We start from the raw sequence: 22,689 nt of genomic DNA on the forward strand, positions 1-22,689 counted from the left end.
TTCCTTGTGCCCTCCATCTTTCCCAACATCAGGGTCTTTTCCAGGGAGTCGTCTCTTCTCATGAGGTGGCCAAAGTATTGGAGCCTCAGCTTCACCATCTGTCCTTCTAGTGAGCACTCAGGGCTGATTTCATTAAGAATGGATAGGTTTGATCTTCTTGCAGTCCATGGGACTCATAGAATAAAATCATAGAATCATAGAATCATAGAGTTGGAATAGACCACAAGGGCCATCGAGTCCAACCCCCTGCCAAGCAGGAAACACCATCAGAGCACTCCTGACATATGGTTGTCAAGCCTCTGCTTAAAGACCTTCAAAGAAGGACACTCCACCACACTCCTTGGCAGCAAATTCCACTGTCGAACAGCTCTTACTGTCAGGAAGTTCTTCCTAATGTTTAGGTGGAATCTTCTTTCTTGTAGTTTGGATCCATTGCTCCGTGTCCGCTTCTCTGGAGCAGCAGAAAACAACCTTTCTCCCTCCTCTATGTGACATCCTTTTATATATTTGAACATGGCTATCATATCACCCCTGAACCTCCTCTTCTCAAGGCTAAACATGCCCAGCTCCCTTAGCCGTTCCTCATAAGGCATCGTTTCCAGGCCTTGGACCATTTTGGTTGCCCTCCTCTGGACACGTTCCAGTTTGTCAGTGTCCTTCTTGAACTGTGGTGCCCAGAACTGGACACAGTACTCCAGGTGAGGTCTGACCAGAGCAGAATACAGTGGCACTATTACTTCCCTTGATCTAGATGCTATACTCCTATTGATGCAGCCCAGAATTGCATTGGCTTTTTTAGCTGCCGCGTTACACTGTTGGCTCATGTCAAGTTTGTGGTCAACCAAGACTCCTAGATCCTTTTCACATGTACTGCTCTCAAGCCAGGTGTCACCCATCTTGTATTTGTGCCTCTCATTTTTTTTTTGCCCAAGTGCAATACTTTACATTTCTCCCTGTTAAAATTCATCTTGTTTGTTTTGCCCAGTTCTCTAATCTGTCAAGGTCATTTTGAAGTGTGATCCTGTCCTCTGGGGTGTTAGCCACCCCTCCCAGTTTGGTGTCATCTGCAAATTTGATCAGGATGCCCTCTCAAGAGTCTCCTCCAGCACCATAATTCAAAAGCATCAATTCTTCGGTGATCAGCCTTCTTTATGGTCCAGCTCTCGCTTCCATACTTAACTACTGAGAAAACCATAGCTTTAACTATACGGACCTTTGTTGGCAAGGTGATGTCTCTGCTTTTTAAGATGCTGTCTAGGTTTGTCATTGCTTTTCTCCCAAGAAGCAGGTGTCTTTTAGTTTCGTTACTGCTGTCACCATCTACAGTGATCATGGAACCCAAGAAAGTAAAATCTCTCACTGCCTCCATTTCCTCCCCTTCTATTTGCCAGGAGGTGATGGGACCAGTGGCCATGATCTTAATTGTTTTGATGTTGAGCTTCAGACCATATTTTGCGCTCTCATTTTTCATCCTCATTAAAAGGTTATTTAATTCCTCCTCACTTTCTGCCATCAATATTGTGTCATCTGCATATCTGAGGTTGTTGCAATCTTAATTCCGGCTTGGGATTCATCCAGTCCAGCCTTTCGCATGATGAATTCTTTTTTTTTTATAATAATTTTTATTGGTTTTTCACCTTTTATAAAGACATAACACACACAAAAGAGACAAGACAATAACATGTATAATTTCAGAAAATCCTACTTTCTTAACCTTGTTCCTTGACTTCCCCCCACCCCCCTTCATGCATCCCAATTCCCATAATTGTGTCAGCAAATTAAAATTTCTAACCATCTTAATATTACCTCTTTTATAAAAAAAAAAAAAAAGAAATAATTTTTTTCTAAGTTGGACTCAAATTCCCTTCCATCGATTTCCCATTTTGTCTTAGATAAAAGTCGTATTAACTAAACCCAAAGGTCCTGAGTGTTTTTAAAGTTATTCTTCCCTCCCTCCCATCCCCGGTTTTCGTCCCTTCCCCAATACATGTCCAAATAACAGTTCTTAGCCTGGGTTCCTCACGTCCGAGGCTTTCAAATCTCTTTCAGTTCCTCTCCGCCGGTCTTGTTGGTAGTCCTTTATATTGGTCGTCGAATCTCGAAGGAGTTCTGTCCCCATCAAACCAGGTTCTCTTCCCACAAGGACATTTGAAAACAACTGCTGCAAAAGTTCCGCAGGCCATGCATCTTCAGAGTCAGAGTGGAGGCCCCAATCATATTTCTTCTTTATTTTGAGTTCCTGTATTCCATATACTCCCGGGGCCTCCTCCTTCGTCTTTTGCATCTTTCGCAGATTTGTAGTCAATGTAATCCAAAAGTCTCCTTGCTTATATTCCACTGGTGTAAGCTTCTGGTTGGTACTTTCCATCTTTGCTTTCTCTTTTCCTTGTTTAGTCTCGTCCACTTCTTGAGTTATCATTTCCGATTCAGCTGCAGATTCTTTCTCATTCAGGTCCTCAATACATTCAGCAGAGCTGCTTGTTCCAGAAGTCAAGGTCATGAGTTGTTTATTCATAGCCAGACTCTGCTCTTGTAAGATTCCCACCAAATGAAACATTCTTTCAATTTCCACTAGTAACTTTCCATCCACAGCCATTGTAATGTCACAGAGTTCCCCCTAGAGGGGAACTTGCCATAGTTTGCTGTGGTCGACACAGTCAAAGGCTTTTGTGTAGTCAACGAAGCAGAAGTAGATGTCTTTCTGGAACTCTCTAGCTTTCTCCATAATCCGGCGCATGTTTGCAATTTGGTCTCTGGTTCCTCTGCCTCTTCTAAATCCAGCTTGCACTTCTGGGAGTTCTCAGTCCACATACTGCTTAAGCCTGCCTTGTAGAATTTGAAACATAACCTTGCTAGCGTGTGAAATGAGCGCAATTGTGCGGTAGTTGGAGCATTCTTTGGCACTGCCCTTCTTTGGGATTGGGATGTAAACTGATCTTCTCCAATCCTCTGGCCACTGCTGAGTTTTCCAAACTTGCTGGCATATTCAGTGTAGCACCTTAACAGCATCCTCTTTTAAAAATTTTGATAGTTCAGCTGGAATATCATCACTTCCACTGGCCTTGTTATTTGCAGTGTTTTCTAAAGCCCATTTGACTTCACTCTCCAGGATGTCTGGCTCAAGGTCAACAACCACACTACCTGGGGTATACGAGAAATTCTTATCTTTCTGGTATAATTCCTATGTGTTTTCTTGCCACCTCTTCTTGATGTCTTCTGCTTCTGTTAGGTCCTTTCCACTTTTGTCCTTTATTATGGTAATCTTTGTATGAAATGTTCCTTTCATATCTCCAATTTTCTTGAACAGATCTCTAGTTTTTCCCATTCTGTTGTTTCCCTCTATTTCTTTGCATTGCTTGTTTAAGAAGGCCCTCTTGTTTCTCCTTGCTATTTTTTGGAAATCTGCATTCAATTTCCTGTATCTTTCACTATCTGCCTCGCATTTTGCTTGTCTTCTCTCCCCTACTATTTGTAAGGCCTTGTTGGACAGCCACTTTGCTTTCTTGCATTTCCTTTTCATGGGATAGTTTTTGTTGCTGCCTCCTGTATAATGTTACAAGCCTCCATCCATAGTTCTTCAGGCACTCTTTCCACCAAATCTAAATCTAAATCTAAATGTTTATGAATGAGGAAAATAAGTATGTTAGGGGAAAAGTATACTATCAGTAAATAAAAATTCTAAAACGTTAAAAGGAATCCGGAAGATTTAAGATGGGTTCTAAAGAGTTGAACCCAAAGCACTGCTAACCCACAGTAGCATCAGTGCAAGGACTAGTAACTGAGTTACTGATCCTCCATTTCATCAGACACTTCATTTTCCAGACTGATGCACAATGTAGAAAACTGCACTTATAGTACAGTAGCCACACTCTGGAAGTGTATATGCCTTGGTCCATGTTCAGGGGGGCAGCCCCCCCAGAGGTGGAGCTATCTGCTCTGGCACCCGGAGCAGTGCACATGCTGTGCACCCAGGGGTGGGTGGTGGGGCTAGCCGCCCGCGGGAGTGGGCCAAGCGTCCCAGGGGGGTGCTGCCTGTGGCAAGCATTCCAGGGGGGTGGGGCAGCAATGTCACCCCCTTCAGGGATGATACCCGGGGCAGCCCGCACCCACTGCACCCACGTTCCTCCGCCAGTGCAGCCCCCCTCACCTCCCCACCCAACCCTCTGACCAGGCTGTAGCATTTTGTTTGGGTGAAGGAAGCCACCAACAGCTTATCATACTCACGGTGTATAGGAATGCAAAGGAACAGTACTTGATTACAGACTGAGGCTATTAGCACACCAAGTTGGAGGGGAGGAAATGAAAGAAAGAGAAAATATGGAGGAGTGGGAGAGGAGGAAAGAAGGCAAATGGGATAGACCAAGGGAGATAAAAAAGGATAAGTGCCTGAGGCTGCCATTGTTCCTTCCCAAACCCCATATCCCTTGTCACCTGTGAGCCACAGGAAACCTCTGCTAACTAATTCCACAATGATGGTTGCCTGCTGTGATTCAAAAGTCCAAGTGGGCATTGGGCAGCTGCCCTGGAACTGGAGAACTTGTGTGTGTCCCCTAGGGTAGGGAAGAAGGTGAGTGAGTAAAGAGGGAGGGATGGGAGATCTAGAGGGAATGGCCGGAGAAGTATTGAGGGAAATTAGAAACTTAAGTACGAAGGGTGGTATTGAACTGAGTTTTACTCAGAGGAGACATATTAAAATAAATGGACCTAACTTAGTCACGGTCATTAATTTCAAAGGGTTTACTCTGATTAAACCTTAGTTGAATACCACCCAAAGGTTAATAAAAATTTTGGGAGACGGAATCTGTTATAGGAGAAGTGAACACAAAAGAGGCAATATGGATAGATGAAAGAAACTGACATTTTGTGGGGTACAATTAAAAAAGAACATCAACACAGCGAAGAAATTTAGCAATTTGGAAAGAGCCATTATCAATAGAAAATGTCACTAACTGCTGGCTGACTGCGCCAAATTCCCCCTAAAATGGGCAAAATGTGAATTCTACTAAGCAAGTTTTTATCAGCTCATAGTCTCTTTGTAGAGCAGTTGATGATAGCATCTGAATCACTCTAGAAATATGATACAAGAATAAGAATGCTGGAATGCACATCTCCATACCATTGCCCTGAACAGGAGCTTAATGTTAAATAAATAGCATATTCTGGAAAACATCATGACTCAGGCTCTTCTGAGATCCCTATGCAAACCATGCATTCCATGGTTGGCATAACTCACTTACTAGTGTAAAAACTTAGTAAAAGTTTTTAAAGGTGTATAGATAATGGCTGGATATAGATAAAAAGTGCATTTTTAAAATCCTAAAGCTGCAACTGAATTCTCTTTGGCAGACTTATGCCACTGCTAAAATCAGCAGGATGCTACAGAAGACCCAAATTCAAACTATTTAATTTCATTATGGGTCTTTTTGTACAGAAGTCCTGATGAACACTTTGAGAACCACAAAAAGAAACAGAGCACTGGTAAGACTGCAGAGCTATAATTGCATCCTACTATCCTTCTTCATGTGATTCAGATGAAAAATCAAGTAGTCCCATTAAGCATAATTCTGCCCAGAGACAATTTCCAAAAGTCAGTTAGCAAATTGCTGAAGACAATGAAGCACCACGTAATCATATCTACTAATCTGTAGGTGAGTGCAGTTGGAGATAAAAGACATAAATGTAATGTGTTGTATCACCAAATTTGTGATGACCAATATGAAATAATTCATACCCTAATTATTTAAACAAATACAGAAACACGTTCATCTCTTCTTGTTGCTTTTGCTTGTTATTGAGGTTGATAAAGACAAAAACAAAAAGCCCAGCTGAAAAGAACAAATCTTCCAATCTTTTTCCATCCAACTTTCCTTAAAGGAAAGACAATTTGAGTAACTTAAGTCTTCTATATCCTATATAACTATAATAGTGGGAACATAATTCTTCTTCTAAAACCTGGCAATCAATATTTTTGCTGCTACTGAAAAACGGAAAATAATTTCAACCTTGGAATGGTCTCTAATGCAACCAAGAAGCCTTTTATGAAGCTACATACCACTGTAGTCATACTGAGTTATAGCATCAATATGAGTGCTATATGCATTTTATATAGCATTCTTCAGCTATCTTTTAATATTTTCATACCAGTTTAAAATAACAAAATATTCCTGAGAGTCTAGCGGTAATGCATAGTAGCCTGCCATTTGACAGAAACAAGGCCTGAAAGGTGTCTGAGTTGCAGAAATAACTCATTTTTCATTTTCTTTTCTTTTACACCTAGTGTAGGAAATCATGAAGAGTAAAAGCAGGTTTTTTTAAATGGGAACTCCTATAAAGATTACTATGTATTCTATAAAACCCTAAACAGGGTGGGCACTTCATTCATTCTGCCCTATACCCGAGGTCCACAGGGCAGTTTACAATATAAAAACACAATGGAGATACATATTATGATGCATAATATAATAATAAACAAAAACTATGCCCCACCCTCCTCTCTCACACACAGTTTAAAAGGCCTTCAATTGTTTAATTAGCCAAAGGCCTAGGAAAAGAGGAACGTTTCTGCCTGGTGCCTAAAGTCTGTAACAAAGCAAGCCGCCCTGGGGGAGAGCATTCCACAAACCTCAGAAAAGGCCCATTCTTGAGTTTCCACCCTCTGGACCACTTGGGGAGGGGCCACATGAAGCAGGGCCCCAGATCATGATTGCAGGGTCTGGGCCGATTAATATAGATAGAAGTGGTCCTTGGGGTATTGCAGTCCTGAGTCATTTAAGACTTTACAGGTCAAAACCAACACTTTGAATTGGGGCTGGAAATTAATTGGCAGCCAGTGCAGTTGGGCCAGGATTGCTCAAACCATCTTGCCCTGATGAGCAACTTGGCTGATTAATTCTGCACCAGCTGAAGTTTCTGAACCATATTCAGAAGCAGCTCCGTGTATAGCACAATGCAGTAATCTAATCTACAGGTTACTAGAGCATAAACAGTTAGGCTACCCTTTTCCAGACAGGAGCACACCTGGGCCACCATCCTGCTCTGTGCCACTGAGGCCACCTGAGCCTCAACTGACAGCAAAGACAACTGCATTGTTTTATAATGTTGTTACCTATCCTTTGGCATTGCAGAGGGTTCAACTAGGTGAGCCTTGGGCTCCTTTCCAATTCTACGATTCTAGGATTCTATGAACCCCGGTATAAAAACATGGCCAACTTCATCCAAAGGGAATCCTTAAGCAAAATATTAATACAAGCATTTTCCTTGTTAAAAAGGACTTCCTGGCATGTCAAGACAGTCAGTCATTTTTTATAAAGGGCATTTGAGGTTTAGAAGTTAAAGAATGTCTAAAATAATAATAATAAACCAAACAGCTCCCCCCCTCCTAGAGTAATATCAAAGTATTCCCCTCCTGTATTTGCTGTCGTGCATATGCTTTGAACGAGTCTGACATTTTATGGTGGCTTGAACAAACTTCTAGTGCATTCATAAAACTTCTCAACAGATCATATAGGAGGTGATATGAATAGGTCTGTTAACAAGGGCTGGATCCAAAAGCACATTTCCTCATGAGGAAGGCATCTTCTATACATGGAAAAGCTGTTTAAATCTTGCATTAAGATCTTGGCACAGCAAAAGTGAAATGACATTGAAAGATGTATTTCCAATTGCATGAGAACTAATATAAAATCCTGACAATTATGGTACTGAGTGAATTCTTGTGCAGGTGCCTGCAGAATATCAGTGGTGACAGTTGTCTTTTCATTCATGTTCTTAGGATACAATTCAATAAATCAAGGTTTACAGAAAACATAAATATAATTTTATATGCAGCCGAAAGTCTAAACCTATGGCTTTAAACTAGTTTTGTTTCACTGGCACCAACAGGACTAAGCAAGCTTAAATTCAAGTACTTATGTTTAATTGGAATGTGAATTGTGGTATTAATGAGTTACACTGGATTTGAAATGCTGATGTTAGTTTTTTTCTCTTCTGAAACTTGCTGCTTCAAGCTCGAACAACATCTTACCATTTACATCAGCGGAAAAAAGAAAGTGGTAAAAACCTACCCGAAGTACAGAGTGAAACAAGAACTAAATGCATTTGTAAGAATAGTGGACTCCAGAGGAAGCATGCATTATCCACTGAATGAACTAGAGCCAAGATCCATTAAATATAATATGAAACTTCATTCCTAGAGAAGTCAAGTAAGCTTTAACCTTAAAATGTACATGATATCATAGTATAAAATCAATCCTTTTCAAAGCTTTGAATTTCATTGCCTCATGGGGGGGAAATTCCAGCTTCCCACTTTCAGCAAAAAGTACCCTGGATACTAAAATACACATTTTCTACAGTATCACTTACTTTGCTTTCAAGTATAAGGGCTTACTAACTTGCATTATATTTTGTAAACTATGCAACATAGTCACTAGCTAACAGCTAATTACTACTGCCCTCCAAAGAACAGGACACAGCCAGCAAATGCCATTTATTTTTTAAAGGTTATTAATCAGGAGTGGACAATGCACCAGATTCAATAGAGTCACAGGGTCAGTTATTTTTAAATCCTACTGTATTTTATGGAAGGGAAGAAAGGTGGTAAAGGAAACCATAAATTCACATTAAGAACAAACTCACATTACCTGCAACAAATAATTCTAGTTATTTTTAACAAGAACAGCTTTTCTCCACACCAGGGACTCATTTGAATAGTCTCTGAAACATAGAACCACATTCTCCCCAAGCTCAGATGCTATCAACCAAACTGTTTGTGTAAATTTATTATCTGTGACAAACACAGTTTAAGAAGATGACAGATTTTCACATTAAGCAGTAAAAGAACGCTTAACATTGGAAATTTGTATAACAATTTGAGAGTAAAAAGCATTATTATAATCTCTCAACTCTTCTGCCAACCCGTCTTCCCAATGACCTTCCGCAAGAAACCTAATTCTTAAGTCATGCAAAGCTAAAGCCTGTTTTTCAATTTATCCAAGATTTGCTCACCTGAAGAAAATTAGTGAAATTATAGCATTCTACATCACAAGCTACCATTATCAAACTAAAGTGGACAACTAACCAAACTTTTTCATTTCATTGCACAATGTGTGGAAAGGACAAAGAATATATATTTTAAATAATTTTGACCTTGCCTAGGTCCTTTGCTACCATCCCTCATTTTTAAATTAAGCACACACTTCTGCTGGGTACAAGCCTGTCCTTGGCCACAATTTAGGTGATACAAAACAGAGCCTCTTTACCCATAGGTGCAATAAAGCCTCAGTGAACTGAATTATAATTTCACGTATAATACCCCACTAACAGAACCCTTTCTAACATTTACCAAAAACCATTTAGTAACCTTCATAATAAATGCAGCTCAGTCCCTACAAGCCCATCTGTTACCAAAAGTACTTGGGAAAGGCAGCAACTTCCGTTTTTCGCATGATCTCCAGGCATCAAACAACAGCATTTCTATTTGATAGCATCAGTGTGCAAATTTTAAACACTTAGAAATGTTTCAAGTGCCATTTCACTAATTGATGTTGTTTCTGGCAAAAGCTTACATGTGATCTCCCCTGTTGTCAGAAGTAGTAATATATGCTTGAAGAAGACCTCCAAATTATCCTAGCTCTATATGTCAGAGTCATCAAGATAGACCCTGCTGGGGGGGGGGCAGGGGGAGCCATGACTAGTGAGATAGGAAAAGCTCAGAGCAGACATCTTGCAAGCAAACTAGGCATCCAAAGCAGAATTTTTACCCAGAAAGCAGTTCAATGGGTAGAAAGCATTGTTAAAAGTGGAACTGATATACAGTATATGTAGAACATGCTACACAGAGAGAAAAATAAGCATAGCTTCTTAGAAGTGAAGTCTTACAATACTAATATTTTAAAATATTTGAGGGTTTCTGCAAGCATATGGGAAAGGAATGATCCAGTAAAAATTGTGCACTTGGACTTCCCATAAATCTTTGGCATATAAAATTGAACCACACACACATGTATAATATCATAAATGGATTATATTGTCCTTGATGACCTCACTAATTACTTCTGACTCCAGGTCATTTATGAACAAGTATAGTTGGAATTTTCATCTTAGAGCTATTCAGTTTACTTATGATTATACTAGGAAATATTTTAGGGTCCAAAAACTCACTAAAATGTGCTATATTATTGGAAAACAACATATTTATGGTATGTATCCAACATTAGTTGTAATCAGAGTAGACCCATTCAAATTAATTGGCATTGCTAACTTAGTTACGTTAATTTCTGTGGGTTTACTCCATGTATAACTTTGTTGAATACAATCAAATGTAAGGAATGTGGAATGACAATTTAATTAAAGTTTGAAACTGACAACGCCATGTTAGGAAGGAAGGAAGCATTGAAACTAAAATGATGACATGGCTTCAAATCAGGGATTTTACTAGTTACTTTGGAAAACTGTCTATGGAAACCACATAAAACATAGAGAGAACTGGAAAATGTAGTTAGACCTGTTGGTAATTCTAGATCAGGCATTTCAGAAACATCTTCTTTTCTGTACCTAATGCTTTTAGGGACCACATAGGTTATTCTAGCCAGCTCACAGATCTATAGACATATGAAGATCAAGGAAGATCCACACATTCATTACGAATGTCATTGTATAATGTTGCAGGGTATAACATGATGCTGTAGAATGTGATTCATTAGGAGTTTGTTGATCACTGGGTTTTTACTGGATTGCATTCAAGATTTTGCCAGTAAGAATTCACTGGCTGATATCTATACACAGCTTTTAGATATCTCTAAATACATTTATACACTGCTTTCAAAAATTGCAAAAACATCTACCGTATTTTTCGCCCTATAGGACGCACCGGCCCATAGGACGCACCTATTTTTTGAGGGGGGAAATCAAAGGAAAAAATTTGATTTCCCCCCAGGTTTGCGCAGCCATCCCCAAGCTAGAAGAGGGAGACGGAGCACTTCGTCTCCCTCTTCTGCCTTCAGGGACAGCCTCCCAAGCCTCTGTGGGGCAGCGCACTGCGCTGCCCAGCAGAGGCTTTGCGCAACCATCCCAAGCTAGAAGAGGGAGATGGAGTGCTCCGTCTCCCTCTTCTGCCTTCAGGGACAGCTTGGCCCGCTATCCCCCGAGCTTGTGGGGCTGGCGGGGGGAGAAGCAGGCTTGCTTCTCCCCCCGCCAGCCTCCAGATCAGGTCAGGGAATAGTGGGATGGCGGAGCGCTGCCATCCCGCTATTCCCTGACCTGATCTGGAGGTTGTGGGGCTCGTAGGGGGGAGAAGCAGGCTTGCTTTTCCCACCCCCAGCCTCCAGATCAGGTCAGGGAATAGCGGGATGGCGGAGCGCTGCCATCCCGCTATTCCCCGACCTGATCTGGAGGTTGTGGGGCTGGCGGGGGGGGGGAGAAGCAGGCTTGCTTCTCCCACCCCCAGCCTCCAGATCAGGTTGGGGAATAGCGGGATGGCGGAGCGCTGCCATCCCGCTATTCCCCGACCTGATCTGGAGGTTGTGGGGCTGGTGGGGGGGAGAAGCAGGCTTGCTTCTCCCACCCCCAGGCTCCAGATCAGGTTGGCGAATAGCGGGATGGCGGAGCGCTGCCATCCCGCTATTCCCCGACCTGATCTGGAGGTTGTGGGGCTGGTGGGGGGGAGAAGCAGGCTTGCTTCTCCCACCCCCAGGCTCCAGATCAGGTTGGGGAATAGCGGGATGGCGGAGCGCCGCCATCCCGCTATTCCCCGACCTGATCTGGAGGTTGTGGGGCTGGCGGGGGGGAGAAGCAGGCTTGCTTCTCCCCCCGCCAGCCTCCAGATCAGGTCGGGGAATAGTGGGGTGGCGGCTCTGCGCCTCCCCGCTGTCCCCAGCTTTTGGGTGCAGGCTGCTGCCCGCAAGCCTTGCGAGCCCGCGGGACATCCCGCCGGGCTTGCAAGACTCGGGATAGCTTCCTGAAGCCTGGAGAGCGAGAGGGGTCGGTGCGCACAGACCCCTCTCGCTCTCCAGGCTTCAGCGAAAGCCTGCATTCGCCCCATAGGACGCACCCAGATTTCCCCTTCATTTTTGGAGGGGAAACAGTGCGTCTTATAGGGCGAAAAATACGGTAAGTGGAATGTAGAGGAGGGTCTCTGTCAGATCACAGGCTGTGGATAAACTGGTATGAAAAGTGGTTGCCTTGAAGGTATCCAGGGCTTTAATCACCAGCCCCACTCAGTTTGGTGCCATCTGCAAATTTGAGCACCCCCTCTATTCTCTTCCCCAAGCCATGTTAAAGATGGGTCCTTCGTGCACACAACTATTTCAGGGTATTTTTGACAGGTAATAGCAATTGTGGGCTTATTTTTGAGGCTGGATTACCAGATGCTGCAGTAAAACATTAGGAGATGGTTACTTCCATCACACCCTGTTATAGTGAGTTTCCTAGCTACAGTTTCTGGCTGTTTAGACAGAGTGCTGCCTAGACTGATCTTTACTTATGGGATATTTAATAAGGTAGTTCTTAAAATAGCAGAGTTCCCAGTTGATAAATTATGTTACGATAACACGTTTAGGAGACAGAACATCTAAACACCATTTAAACACCACTGCTTACATTCTTAGTAAGAACCAGGGAAGGTTTCTTTTCTTCACTGAGAAACATTTCAGATCTTTTTACAAGACATTTTCTTCATGTCCTGCTGCGCACAGTCTGGCAACAAAGAAAATGTCACATGCAGCTAAAAAGGATTTTTTAAAAAAGAATCTCATGCAAATGATGTGTTTGTAACTTTGGAGCTGGCTTAAAGCTTAGGAAGAGAAGACGGCAACATCATTATCAGAAGTTACCCAGAGTGATTGTTTGATTGGAATAAATAATGGTGAACAGATTGAAGTGATGAAGGTAAAGAGTAGTAGGCTAATGTGTGTATGGGTTGGGGGCCAAACACAGAAACAGATTTGAAAGGCGGGGATGCAAGGGAGTGAATGAGAAGTGTATTAACTTAGGGGTGCTGGAAAAGCAACCACCTATGATTTGGAAGGGTGGCAGTATGTGAGGGACAGCAGAATATCCAACAGCAGCAGTCATGTCTCAATAATTTTATTTTTTTTAAAGTTTTATTCACCTTAGGATTTGCAATGTTGCTGAACCTTGAAATGTTCAAAAATAATCCTACTTAAATCATATATTCAGTCTGTCCAAACAGAAGCTGTGCAGCTTTTAGATACTGGAATGCCCCCCAGATAATTTTAGAGAAAGTTGATAAAAAAGACAACGACTCAGAATACTTGGCAAACTCTTGCCATGACAATTTTGAAAGGAAATGTATATAATCTGATGAATTCAGATACTTACTTTCTCTACAATATCAGTTCTTATAGCCTAGCATTCTTATTATACTGTATCTGTTTTTTTAATGGTTATCATCATATAGTGCTACTCTGCATCTTAAATAAATTGCATAAGCTGAATTAAAATTGTTGCCATGTCTACATATTTTCCTTAAGATCTTTATTTGTTCACACCACTTTTTGACTGTTACCCCAGAGATGATCTCAAAACACTGAGATAAAGCAACCTTTACAGGAATCTTAACTGGCAGCTAATTCAAATTAGTAGTCTGAACTTCACCTTCATCAACATATCAGAACAATTTATCTGTGTCATACATATTATATAGTCATCCTGATATTTTTATTTTTATTCCACCTAGGAAATTCCATATTTAAACCTGTCCCTTGTTCAGATCAACAAATGGGCAAACAATGTAGAGATACTATACATTATATTCAATTATCTAAGACAAACCTTAGCAGCAAACTGTACACATTACCTATTATTTCATTCCAAAAGATAACTGATCATAGAGTTGAAGGGGACTCGCAGGCTATCCCATTCAAGTCCCTGTTTTATGAAAGAAATAAAGAGCTACAGAAAGATGTTTAAAATGCAGTTAAGTATTTCTGTAAAAAATACAGTGTGCATGGAAAATCCCATATACAGTGGTGCCCCGCAAGACGAAATTAATTCGTTCCGCAAGTTTTGTCGTCTAGCGAATTTTTCGTCTTGCGAATCACGAAATCCCATAGGAATGCATTGAAAATCAATTAATGCGTTCCTATGGTCAAAAAAAGTCCAAACAAAGCCAAATTTGGTACAACAACAGTTTATTAACTGCTCTTTAAAGTCACACATACTGTAAAGAGCAGTTCAAAAATTGAAGGGAAAATAAATTAACTTTATAAACAAAACATGTCTTTGTTTTTAGACAAAGGAAACAAAGTCGCGAGACGTTTTCGTCTTGCGAAACAAGCCCATAGGGAAATTCGTCTTGCGAGGCAAATCGAAAACAGAAAAACCTTTCGTCTAGCGAGTTTTTTGTCTTGCGAGGCATTCGTCTTGCGAGGTACCACTGTACTAAGTAATTGCTCTAGCAGAACAACTTACATAAGTACAACAAAACATCCCATTTAGTGCCCCTACAGAATAACCCTCCAAATAAACTCCAGAGAGTTGGGGGGGAAGTCAAGAGTAGATTTGGGGTGACAGAGAGAGGAGAGTGAGGGAAAAGTTCCATTCTGCTCATGGAAATAATTTTGCTCACACACTGACTTAGTTGGATACAACCCTAGAACATCCCTAGAACACTGGATGATGGACTCAAGAGCATCCTGATCAAATTTGCAGATGACACCAAACTGGGAGGGGTGGCTAACACCCCAGAGGACAGGATCACACTTCAAAACGACCTTGACAGATTAGAGAACTGGGCAAAAACAAACAAGATGAATTTTAATAGGGAGAAATGTAAAGTATTGCACTTGGGCAAAAAAAAGGAGAGGCACAAATACAAGATGGGTGACACCTGGCTTGAGAGCAGTACATGTGAAAAGGATCTAGGAGTCTTGGTTGACCACAAACTTGACATGAGCCAACAGTGTGACGCGGCAGCTAAAAAAGCCAATGCAATTCTGGGCTGCATCAATAGGAGTATAGCATCTAGATCAAGGGAAGTAATAGTGCCACTGTATTCTGCTTTGGTCAGACCTCACCTGGAGTACTGTGTCCAGTTCTGGGCACCACAATTCAAGAAGGACACTGACAAACTGGAACGTGTCCAGAGGAGGGCAACCAAAATGGTCAAAGGCCTGGAAACGATGCCTTATGAGGAACGGCTAAGGGAGCTGGGCATGTTTAGCCTGGAGAAGAGGAGGTTAAGGGGTGATATGATAGCCATGTTCAAATATATAAAAGGATGTCACATAGAGGAGGGAGAAAGGTTGTTTTCTGCTGCTCCAGAGAAGCGGACACGGAGCAATGGAGCCAAACTACAAGAAAGAAGATTCCACCTAAACATTAGGAAGAACTTCCTGACAGTAAGAGCTGTTCGACAGTGGAATTTGCTGCCAAGGAGTGTGGTGGAGTCTCCTACTTTGGAGGTCTTTAAGCAGAGGCTTGAGAACCATATGTCAGGAGTGCTCTGATGGTGTTTCCTGCTTGGCAGGGGGTTGGACTCGATGGCCCTTGTGGTCTCTTCCAACTCTATGATTCTATGATTCTATCCAAGAGACAGAAAGAAGAACTTAGAAATGATGCTGACCTTGATTTCTGATTTTGTGTATAGAAAGAAACAAACAGTTCATTCCAACCAGAATATTTGCTTCCCTTACAGGAATGTAGTTTTTATTCATTTCAATGTCTCTGGCCTTTTTACACAAACTTTTTTTTTTTTTTAGAAGCCAGCAACTCTGTGTAATTGCCTTAGCAATGCCAGAACAGCGTCTGATCCGAATAGGTCAGCATTGATCACTCTAAACCAATTGGTTCCTTCATTAGAGGGAAACAAGAATACAAAAAAGGCAGGTGGTTGTTGCACAGGTAGGTGGACTGCACTGCCTCTTAACTCACTTTCCCCTCATTAACAAGCAGCTGATCGATCAAGCGCCTGCTCAGAATCCCCCAAAACTATTAATCATGTTTGATGCTTTTTTTAAAAAAACCTAGTCCAAGTAAAGAGTATTTCATACTTTATATTCTGAATTCTATCTGCAGACCCTTCTCCCGCTTCCATTTCTTCAAAAACTACTTGTTTTTCTCACATTTCATTTTGCAGGAACAATGAAGAAAAAATTCCAATTAGCTCAGTTATTCCTAAGTAAGAATCTTTGGATCCTGACACTTCATTCCAAGTACTTCAGTATATTGAGCAAGCTAATGAGGGACAGATGGTAAAAAGGGATAAGCGGAGGGCAGGAACAGGAGAAGAACACCAAAGGGAAGAAAGTAGAGAAGGTGCAGAAGATCAAAAGTTAAAGAAAGGGCAACAGAGAAAATCAGTGGTGGGAAACTTGTGATGTGGAAGTCCTGCGGTTCTAGTTTAGCATGCATATACATTTTAAAGAAAAGGTACGGCTTTATGGAGACATAAACATTGTCTACTTTCTATTTCACACTATTAGGGAAGGGAAAACTGAACATTATACTTCTATCCCACCCTTTATAGACCTATAACTGAGTTCAGTGGTGCACCTTTCTGTGATTTCGTTTTCTTATTCCTGTCTGCAAGAGAAGCTGGCATCAACAGAACAGGTCTCTTACCAAATGAGCTGATATTATATATATCTATAAAACAAAGCTATTCAAAGTTCTGAAGTCTGCAAGAATTGTGAATGCTTAGCGCTGTACTATTTCTAGAGGGCAAACAACTGCAGATAATGTCTGAAAACAAGCATGAAAATGGCACCCATAAAACCTTTCAGTGCTTCCTTGTCCCCCCCCCCAAAAAAAAATTATGCTTGGAATGTAACAAAACATTATGAAATGTGCCTCACATATCTCTCCAAGGCTATATTTGATAAACAGAAAGAAAATGAGAGAGAAGAAAACATATTTTAAAACATTTAGCAATATAAAAATGCTTTTTCTTTTTCCCATTTCATAATGCCTCCTTCATATTATAAACGTGTAAAGTTGCAGCAGGAAATGGTAAATAGCTTTAGCTTCTGAGATCAAGAATGTATGTGAACTGACTGAACATAAAATCCAATGTTTGTTTGGTGTGTTTTTTAATGCTTTTAACTGCCAGTCTATAGCCAGTGACTTTCAATCTTCAGTTTCTCAAATTGCTGCATTTAGAGGAAACAGAGGGTCAAACAAAATGTTGAGCTTTATGGTGTTTCTGGAAGTCAATAATAATAATAATAATAATAATAATAATAATAATAATAATAATAATAATAATAATAATTTGTATCCCGCCCATCTGACTGGGTTGCCCCAGCCACTCTGGGTGGCTTCCAGCATATATAAAAACATAGTAAAACATTAAACCTTAAAAAGCTTCCTTATACAGGGCTGCCTTCAGATGTTTCCTAAATATTGTATAATCACTCATCTCCTTAACATGTGGTGGGAGGGAGTTCCACAGGGTGGGTGCCACGACCGAGAAGCCCCTCTGCCAGGTTCCCTGTAGCTTCGCTTCTCGTAGTGTGGGAACTGCCAGAAGGCCCTCAGTGCTAAATCTCAGTGTCTGGGCTGAATGATGGGGGTGGAGACGCTCTTTCAGGTATACAGGGCCGAGGCCATTAGGGCTTTAAAGGTCAGCACCAACACTTTGAAGTGTGCTTGGAAATATACGGGGAGTCAATGTTATGTCTTTCAGGATCAGTGTTATATGGTCCGAGTTCACCTTCATAGGCAGCCCCATGTAGAGTGAATTGCAGTAGTCCAAGTGGGAGATAACTAGAGAATGCACCTGTCTGGCAAGACAGTCCGTGGGCAGGTAGAGTCTCAGCCTGCGTACCAGATGGAGCTGGTAGACAGCTGCCCTGGACACAGAATTAACCTGACTCCACAACAGCAGCAAGAATACTTATTGCAAAGTATTGGAAGACGCAAGATCTACCCACCCTGGAAGAATGGCAGATGAAGGTGATGGACTACATGGAACTGGCGGAAATGACTGGCAGAATCCGAGACCAGGGAGAAGAGTCGGTGGAAGAAGATTGGAAGAAATTTAAAGACTATTTACAGAAATATTGCAAAATTAATGAATGTTAGAATGATGTCAGAATGAAGTTAAGTGGTTTAAGCAGTAATGTTTTAAAGGTGTATGAAAAATGGATTAATAACAGGTGAGAACTCAAAGTTATATTATATTAAGTTAAAGGATTAAGAAATAAATAAAGAGGGAAAGAAACTGCTGAATTAACTAACTGAACTGGAATACAAAAAAGGGAGGTGTGAGGAGGTCAGGGAAGCAAGGATATGAATATATGATATGGAAAGATTGATGGGTTTTTTAAAAAATGTTTTTTATCTTTTTTCTGTATTTTGTATTTTTCTTTTTTTCCATTTTATTTTTATTGTTGTTTTTTCATCTAATTTTTTTACTTATGTAACTTTTTTCCTTTGAAAACTTAATAAATATCATTTTAAAAAAAACACAGAATTAACCTGACTCTATGGACAGCTGTGAGTCCAAAATAACTCCCAGGCTGTGCACCTGGTCCTTCAAGGGCAGTTACCCCATTCAGGACCAGGGAGTCCCCCACACCTGCCCACACCTGACACAGAAACACCCCCCCAATAATATTTTATTAAGGCTTTTTGTAATATAGTAAGATAAAAGAAACTAATTTAAATCAAAACAAAAACAGAGAAAGAAGAAAAAGAAAAAGAAAACACAGAGCCCTCTCTCAAAGGTAGATCTTGTTGGAGTTGGAACTTAACAGGTTAAGTTCTTCCCATGATGCCACACCATTCTGACGTCAATTTTAGAAGCTTGGGAGGAGCTTTGGGCAAAGTTTGCCAGTCTCACTGTGTACTGTGAGGGAAAAGGAGTAGTCATACAAATGGCTGCAAGTAGTCCAGGAGAATCCTGGGGAATATCGGAATAAAAGCTGTAAATAGACAAACCTGGACTCTCTGTGTGTTTGTCTGGAAGCTGAATCGAGCCACGTGACAGTTTTACACCGCTGTGCGAAACTCTGCTGAGCCGTGAAGAAGAGCCGGAGCGGAAGTGTGCCGGGCGCCATAAATCGCTAATCGAGGTTCGTAAATCAATTAGCGGGAGTCACGGCTGATAACAAATTGCCATAGGTTATGGATGTCCTTAATTACCGCTTGTAAAACCGTCACGGGAGATACTGCCGGAAAAAGCTTTGATCTGCGGTGTCGAGCAGAGGAGCACGGCAGGAGGCGGAGGCAAACAAGCAAGCTGAAAAACGCAGAGGTTTGCCTGTGTTGCTGTGGAGCCAAGGAGCTGAGAGCAGCAAGGAATCGTTTCTCCACGCCAGGGGAGCTGGTGATTTCTGTGAGTACAGCTTGGGGCGTCGGGAGAACAGGCGAACATGGCAGATGGCCAGGAGGTGATTCAAGCTCCGTTTGAACAGCTTGAGGAACTCACCGTCCAAGCGTGGAATACCTGGACAAAAAGGGTGAGGGCGTGGTTCATGGCCACGGAAGTTTGGGACATTACCCAGAGGGAACCAGTGCAACTGGTGGACAGAGATGCAGGCAAGCTAAAGTCTGTTTCTCTGGAGGAGAAAATGCAGAGGGAGAAAGCTATGAGAGCTGAGGTCTGCATGTTGAGAGCAGGTGTTCATGCTAAGTTGCAACAGCACCTGGAGGGCGTTGAATCTGCGTGTGAGGCTTGGCATGTGCTGAAACGTCTGTGTGAAGGCTCAGCAGGAAGCCAAGGGCAAATGGAAGCTAAAAGCCTAGAGATGGCTGCAGTCCCTGTTCCTGACAATTTAGCCTCAAGGAGTGCTAGTGAGCAAGTCGGGGGGGCGGAAAGTTCCAAAGGCAAGTTTGAAAAGTTTTCCACTGAACCTGCTGGAATGAGGCGGCAGTTCAAGGGGGGCGGATCTGGCAAGGAGTGCTTTTCCGAAAGAAGGAGGGCCAGGCCAGCTAAAAGGAGCCCCAGGCAGTGTTTTTCCACTGAAGTTCGTCGTTGCTACGTGTGCAATGCAGCGGGACATTTGCGTCGAGATTGCCCCCACCGGAGCAGAGAGGCAAGACAGGATGTTGCCAAGGTCAAACTGCTGAACTCTCATGGGAACCAGTCGGGTTTCCATGGCAGCCAGTCTGGAAAAACAACCAGGCGTGAGACTGAGGCTGGTAAACGTGCCAGGTGCCAGGAACAGACTTATCAGATCACGGCTAGTTTGGCGTTGGCTGAAGACAGCCGTGGGACAAGGGCAGAGCAAAGTTTTATTATTGACTCTGCAGCTAATCGCAATTTGATTCCAGAGACACCTGCTGTCGAGAGGTGGAACTGCACGGCAATTCCTGCCGGGAAATCTGTACTGTTTGCAAATGGACAGAAAAGAAGTTTGACAAATGTTGTAAATCTGCATTTTCGTATTTTGCAGGAAACGTTGGAGTGTTGTACCGTTCCTGGGATGCACCACTGTCTTTTGTCTGTGCCCTATTTACTGAGAAAGGGATTTACGGTTTGTTTTCAGGATGATGTGTGCACAATCTCCAAAGGAGGGAGGATGCTTGCCAAGGTTAAAAAGGGGCAGAATGATCTTTTCATTCTTAAAACGTCTCTGGAGGGTGATGGGAAGGTTGAGAAAGCACAAGCACTGCGTGCTACAATTCCCAATCATGATTCATGCGTACATGCTTGGCATACACGAACAGCCCATAGTTCTTTGGAAGAACTACAGGTGCTGCCAGAAGTTTCTAAAGGGTGTAAGATTTCAGAATGTGGACATGCTGTAAGTTGTGAAACTTGCAAGCTGGCAAAGGTAAAAGGATGCAGTTATCCAAAGGTTGAGAGGATAACCACTAGGCCTTTTGAACAAATTCACATAGATTTGTGGGGTCCGGTAAAGGAACCAAGTCTGGGAGGGTCAAGGTTTCTGCTCTCGATGCAGGATAATTTTACACAGAATTCCTGGACTCACGGTCTCAAATCCAAGGATGATGCAGCACAGCTGATCAAATGTTGGATTGAGGAGGTAGAAGTAAGGTTTTCCACCAAAGTGCAGGCTGTCACAAGTGACAGAGGAGCTGAGTTTACAGGTTCTGCTTTGCAGAAGTACTTTCGCAAGAAAGGGATACGTCACACAGTGACTTCACCCAATCAGAGGGGGGAGGCAGAGCTCAAGTGTCAGGCTCTGGTTAAAACTGCACAGGTGTTGCTGAAAGATTCTGGGTTACCTCCAAGGTTTTGGCTGGAGGCAATCAAGTATGTGAGCTTCACCTGGAATCGCACCTACAATTCCATGGTAGGGGACACACCGTTTGGGCTGTTGCATGGCAGGAAACCCCGGATTCATTTTTTGCGCAGGTTTGGGTCACATGCATCTGTGTCAGTACCTGCTGCGATGCAGGGGCCAGATGGATCCAAGTTCCGGAAAATGATCTTCTGTGGGTATGAGCCAACAGCGAGTGCATGGAGGTTTGCATTTCCATCAGGTGATCAGAGTAAGTTACTGATCAGCAAGCACGCTGAGTTCTATGAGCAGGATAAAAAGTCACAACCTGCTGTCAAGCGTGATGTTCTTTCAGAATGTCTTTCTGATTCAGAACAGGAAGATTCTGGGGGGGAGGAAGAAGAAACTGAGTCTGATGATGACGATCAGGTAACTGACCAAAGTCAGGAACAGGAGGAGGTATCTGTAGTTTCTCCACAGGTTAAGAGAACACCCAAAAGCGAGCCCAGTTCTCCTGTGAGTGTAATGGAAAGGATTCGAAAACGTTTTAAGTCAGAAGGGGAATCCCATGAGGCTGAGGACACATCTTCTGGTGGCAGTGAGTCAGAGGTAACATCTGAGTTTGTGCCCAGAAGGTCTAGTCGCTCAACAAAGGGCATTCCACCTGAAAGGTACCAAGCGACAAGTGCGTGGGCAAAATTCGCACAGTGTGATTCTGGGAGTGTTGAAAGGGTTCAACAGGTGCCTGGGAAGGATGCTGGGAAGGAGCACAAGGCAAAGGGGAAGGTGTTGAACTCAAAAGGGTCTTGTCAGAAGGTGCGGCAAAGGGGGGTGTTGGAGTTGGAACTTAACAGGTTAAGTTCTTCCCATGATGCCACACCATTCTGACGTCAATTTTAGAAGCTTGGGAGGAGCTTTGGGCAAAGTTTGCCAGTCTCACTGTGTACTGTGAGGGAAAAGGAGTAGTCATACAAATGGCTGCAAGTAGTCCAGGAGAATCCTGGGGAATATCGGAATAAAAGCTGTAAATAGACAAACCTGGACTCTCTGTGTGTTTGTCTGGAAGCTGAATCGAGCCACGTGACAGTTTTACACCGCTGTGCGAAACTCTGCTGAGCCGTGAAGAAGAGCCGGAGCGGAAGTGTGCCGGGCGCCATAAATCGCTAATCGAGGTTCGTAAATCAATTAGCGGGAGTCACGGCTGATAACAAATTGCCATAGATCTTAGTCCACATCTCACACAGAAGTGGGTGGATCCTCCCAGTTCTCACCTGGGACCTTCCCTTTCTTCTCCCAGGCTCTCACCCTGGGAGATCTTCCCTTCCCTGTTTTGCACACAGGTTTCTTCAGCAGCCAGCAGTCACCTTCATGTGTGTACAATCCCTTCAGTGACCCAGGGTAGAGGACACCAAAAGAAACAAAACAGAAGCAAAAGCGAAGAATTTTGATCCACTACCTTCCCCCCACCTCTCTCCCACAAGCACAAAGATCTACATAGAATTGTGTCTAGGCATCTCTTGTCAGGTATAAGCTGACAACCAAT

At 42.5% G+C, this 22,689-nt stretch overlaps 1 protein-coding gene and 1 long non-coding RNA gene across 6 annotated transcripts in view; one reads left to right on the forward strand and one right to left on the reverse strand.

Moving 5' to 3' along the window:
* Positions 1-22,689, reverse strand: part of BTBD9 (BTB domain containing 9) — a 182,521-nt gene that overhangs the window by 102,476 nt on the left and 57,356 nt on the right. The gene's annotated exons all lie outside the window — the stretch shown is intronic.
* Positions 5,353-22,689, forward strand: part of LOC308582946 — a 31,294-nt gene continuing 13,957 nt past the window's right edge. Inside the window, exon 1 of the long non-coding RNA XR_014005962.1 lies at positions 5,353-5,478. This is a non-coding gene — a long non-coding RNA (uncharacterized lncRNA). The remainder of the gene's footprint in view (positions 5,479-22,689) is intronic.

Source organism: Podarcis bocagei (assembly GCF_964188305.1).
Source record: "Podarcis bocagei genome assembly, chromosome: 3".
Lineage (NCBI taxonomy): Eukaryota > Metazoa > Chordata > Lepidosauria > Squamata > Lacertidae > Podarcis > Podarcis bocagei.